The sequence below is a fragment of the Rhagoletis pomonella genome, unplaced genomic scaffold (assembly GCF_013731165.1).
Source record: "Rhagoletis pomonella isolate Grant_MI unplaced genomic scaffold, Rhpom_1.0 Rhpom_scaffold_00700, whole genome shotgun sequence".
In the NCBI taxonomy this organism is placed as follows: Eukaryota; Metazoa; Arthropoda; class Insecta; order Diptera; family Tephritidae; genus Rhagoletis; species Rhagoletis pomonella.
In genome coordinates this window covers 48,465-53,917 of record NW_023459254.1, presented here as the reverse complement: position 1 = coordinate 53,917, position 5,453 = coordinate 48,465, and positions in this window count along the sequence as shown.

The window sequence follows — 5,453 nt, the reverse complement described above, 5'->3', positions numbered from 1 at the left end:
CATTATTTCGGTTTTGAACCGAAAGTGTGCATGTATGCATTACTTCGTTTTTCCAATATGCAGTATTTCGGTTTTCAACCGAAACTGTGCATGTATGCATTACTTCGTTTTTCACATATGCATTATTTCGGTTTTGAACCGAAACCGTGCATGTATGCATTACTTCGTTTTTCCCATATGCATTATTTCGGTTTTCACCCGAAACTGTGCATGTATGCAATACTTCGTTTTTCCCATATGCATTATTTCGGTTTTGAACCGAAACTGTGCATGTATGCATTACTTCGTTTTTCCCATATGCATTATTTCGGTTTTGAACCGAAACTGTGCATGTATGCATTACTTCGTTTTTCCCATATGCATTATTTCGGGTTTCTAACGAAAATAGGCATATGCAAAATTTCGGTATTTTGTTATATTTGCGTATCATTTCGATTTCGAACCGAAAATTTGCATATGCGCTTTAATTCGGTCGCTCAGAGGAGGAAGTTGTCAAATATATCTTTAATAAAGAGCTTAGCTTGTTAGCTAAATTAATAATTAAAATGCCATTATCAGGAGCTTGATTATGAGAATTTTGTACATTCTTCAATTTGCGATTCAGGAAGTGTGGGAATGAGTTTAAGCTGTCAAAGTTGTGTACACTTCTCTTTCGAAAAACTCATAGCGTTTTATTCGGTGAGTTTTTGGTTGTGAGTTTTTTCATCGCCTCGTCCGAACGGCCTTTCAGCTTATCGCTTTCAAAAAAGTTGGTCGCCAGCCAACTTTGAGCTCGTTCAACTTTTTTCCTTGCAACCCTGTGTTTGTTTACATTCTGTATACATACATACAACCATTTTGAAATTGTATTCTGACGAGAGCATGCGAGTGGCTTGGATAAAATTACACCAATTACGCTAAATTTACGCCAATTGATACAATTTTCCTATTTAAATTCATTTTCAACGATGTAAACAACAATTCGTGTTGAATTGAAATTTACGCCAATTGATACAATTTTCCTATTTAAATTCATTTTCAACGATGTAAACAACAATTCGTGTTGAATTGAAAATCGCCTCGTCTGAATAGGGAGGCAATTTTTCACTTTCAACTTCTCATTCAACTTTTGTTGCCTGTAAAATTGCCTTGTGTGAACACCCTCTTAGAACTACACTACCCAACAAAGACCAAAAAATAATTGTATAACCGTGGAGAAATTCAAAGTTCTCAAGCATGACTCATTAACATAAGGTTAAATAATTATTGACAGCCGCGGTTTGACACTCCCTTACAAAAGGTTGCATTTACGAAGGACAGAGAAAGGGGAAGAATGAAATCCCTTGGTAGGAAAATCGTAGTAGAAAGGTACGCAAAGTAGGCAATTAGTAGTGAAATTCCTTTTGTAAATTCTACTGTATTTGCAGGAAATCTGGCATTTTTAAACGAAATATTGAGCGAAATGTTAATATATCTACGTGAATTACGTAATTTGTGTGCTATTAGCTGTATAAAAACTGCAAAAGGACTCAAAATTAAAATAAAACCACTATGAGATTTATGTAAACATTCATTTTAAAAACAATTTATGTTTTCATCAGTTAAATGTGCTTCATATGTATATACAAATAAACATATTCCACAAAAGCTTATACGTCTATTTCACACCAAAGCTACACTTTTTCCAAGTAAATTTGCAAAGAAGCAACACGGTGCCACTGCTAAGGGAGCGGTGCGAGAGAGACAACTGTCAGTTTATCGAACCTTGTATTATTGAATCATGGTTCTCAAGTTGATATCCAACATCAGTCTCCAAGCTATTTAACTTTAAAATCATTCTCACACTAATCACTTAAAAAATTAAAAAAATATGCTATTGCACACCCAAGCACATAATAACAAATATTTAAATAGAAAACAGCTCAATGCTCTTATATTAAAATATCAATCATGTTTCCGCCACGAAGTTATCGCTCAGCTGTCAAAGTACCAAAATGCTGACAATATTTATCAAGATAAAAGCTCTGACAACTAGATTTTGCATTTCACCAACCCCATTTTCACCAAAACTTAAGTGCAAATTAAGTTTGACTGGTAAATGTGTCGAAACAATCAGCTGTAGTGTGTTTGACAACAAAATAGTACATAACAAGTAAGAAAGTCTAAGTTCGGGCGGAGCCGAATGTTAAATACCCGGCGCAAGTATTATATATATGTTTTTTCACCTTTCCGAAACCTTCCGCTAGATGGTAAGCCGGTGTGTATCAATTTTGAGTAAATACCGCAATCTGTATTGATGGTGTGACAGGCGCCATACAAGTACTTTTTTTCGAAACCTTCTTGGATCACAGTAAAAAGTATCGAGTACAAAAATACGGAAGTAGTGCACTTTACGGGAACCAGGTCAAAATGGACGGAAAAAATCGAAAGTGGTGTCAATCGACGCGTCTTGACGCCAATAACTAATAATTTTTAATTCATTAAAGAGTTATTCGCAAAAAACTCTTGCAATCTTTCGCACTATGTTTTGATGAATTAGACGCAAATAAATTTAGTAAATGAACTCAACTTGACACGTATTTATTTATTTTTATACATTTCTGATGTTTTAAGTATACACTTTCGCCAAATTCTGCATTTATTTGCAATATTCCGATGGTGAAAATCCGCACAACAATCTTGTGTAGCAAGGCACATTAAACAGGTAGTAGCAGCAAGGCTGCAGCTTTGATTTTTTTCTATTGCGTGAAAAATCTGAACTGTCAAACTTTACTTCATTCATATACACATCCACATACACATACATTAGCATCCTTTTTGCTTGCTTTTGATTGGTCGAACGTGCTTACATTTCTTTCTGTTTTGTCATTTTATGTTTCTCAAGCAACAACAAAATACATGGCAGGGTTGCATTTGCTCTTCTGCTACTACCTGTTAATTGTGCCATGCTTGTGTAGTTAATATGTATAAATAAGATGGAGGAAAAGTGGTGCTGCCACTCTATTAAAAATAATAAAACTTTAAAATTCATTTCATTTGCGGTTGATTTTTCAATTGTTCACTTACAACTTTATTTAATTAGTTTGTCTTGAAAATATTGTGAATCCGTTCACCGGCAGTCGGGTATTTGCGCAGGAAGAAGAACTCTGAACGCAGAAATTTGTTCTCTCAAAAGGTGTTCAGACCCCTTTTCTTTGGCAAGATAGAAAGAGAATTCTACGTACTGAGGGTTATAATCCAGCATCAATTTACCTCCATTTTATTTTTAATAGAGTGGCAAAACTAGTTTTCCTCCATCTTATTTATATTAACTTCATAAGATTGTTGTGCGGATTTTCAACATTGCAATATTCTAATTAAATAGAGAATTCGTGAAAATTTACACTTAAAACGCGACAAATAAATAAAAACTAATCAATATGTGTCATGGTGTAATAATAACAAGGTTTTGTCAGTAACTTAACCTCACTTTTCCGGCAGGTATACTCCGGCCACGCATTTTAAAGTAGTAGAAAAGGTACTAATTATTTACAACTTTTAATCCGTTTGTGCATACTATTTCAAATTAAATGTAGAAAAATGTATAATTATAGGCTTATAAGCCTGAAAATTTGTTTGTATCGTACGCTCCACACAGCTTGGACACATATTGTAACTTATAAAAAACTAAAGGCCGTAAAATAAGGCAATTTCCAATAAGAATGTAAATGATTTTTTATCGTAATTTCACCATGCTGCCGCTCTATTCTAGTGTACAAGTAGTCCATTTGGTTCGATAATATGACAATGCAGCAAAAGATATTTAATATAAAAAAATCGACTTTCCATACGATTTTTGTGTACGTCGTTTTCCATTGATAACCACGATATCTTTTATATTTTATATTGTGGGGACAAAAATTATACAAAATCCAGCAATTTGAAATATTAATATCGTTCTGAAAACACCAAGTTCTTTAAAAATCGCGATGAAACGAGATACTAAAATGGAGTATTGTAGATACTATTTCCCAACGAATAGTAGTATAAAAAGTAAGATCGGCAGTACTGAAAATAAGCATGCCGATCTCTTCAAAATTACAACAAACTCGTCGCTACTGACAACATCTTGTTATAATTCCACCATGAATATGTGTAAAGTTTAGTCCATTTACTCCATTTATTTGCGTGAAATGCATCAAAACATGGTGCGAAACGAGCAAGGGTTTTTTGCGAATAACTTAGGGCCAAATTCACTGTGCGTAGTTAACTAAGAACCGGCAGTTAACTAGATTTTAAGTACAAAAATGTGTAGTTAACTGCCGATTCTGAGTTAACTACGCACTGTGAATTTGGCCCTTAATTAATTAATCTTGATTTCCAGTCACGGATTGTTATTGTTCGCGTTAAAACGCGTCGATTGACACCCCTCTCGAATTCCATTGTCAACGAGTGAAAGCGCTATCCCCAAATCAACGCGGCGTAATTTTTGACGTTTTCTCATTTCCTCCCGTTTTAATTCTCGTTTCCTCTTTCACTTTTTGCCCTTTCTCTTTCTTTCCGTCTTCTGCATTCAAGTTCAATACGAAACGCCCTGTCAAAAATTTAAATTACATTTTCTTGGCGGTAGCGCCGCGTTATAGTGGGATAGCATCCATACAAATTGTACGGGCATGAGGATTTTTGACAGTTGTTTGGCGATTGACGCGCCAATTTAGGGACAGAAGTTTGATCGCTGTTTGACCAAAATCAAAATAGTTTTGATTTTCATCAAATTTGATAGTAGTTTCACGTGTGTTGTGGACCGTGTAAAGTGCTGTTTGATCAAATTGATAAACAAAGTGAACGAGCATGTGCCCAAGAAATTAAATAAAAAAAAAGAAATGCGCAAGAAAAAGGAAAACTTCATTTTAGAATTAATAAATTAATACAAAAATCTCCAAAGCTTTTTTTGTGGTGATACAACTTCAACAAAAATTTACATTTGATGGGCCTTTTGTTGCGTGTAAGTCAAACCATCAAATTACACAGGTATGCAAGTGCACAAGAATTTAAATGAAAAAAAAAATGCAAATGAGAAGAAGAATACGACTTCATTTTAGTATTAATAAATGAAAACAAAAATTTCTCAAGCTTTTCTTCAACTTAAACCAAAACGAAAAACTTAAATTTGATGGGTTGTGTGAGGCGTGTAGGTAAAATCATCAAATTACACAGACACGTAGTTTTATAAAAAAAATTGACCATGCAAGGTCCCTTTAATCAAAATGACACTGAAACGCAGTTTGATCAAACAATTTGACCACGTAACGTTCCTAGTATAGGCAAACGCAATAGTCTATAGAGCTAAATACACTATGCAAAAGAAAGGTCTAAGGGCTTAGTATACTATACAAAGTTTCCATAAATATTTAAGCATCTTCAGAAATGTGTTTTTGTTATCTTCCGCAAAGTTTCAAAAAATACATTTATAAACAATATTAAAAAAGGTACAA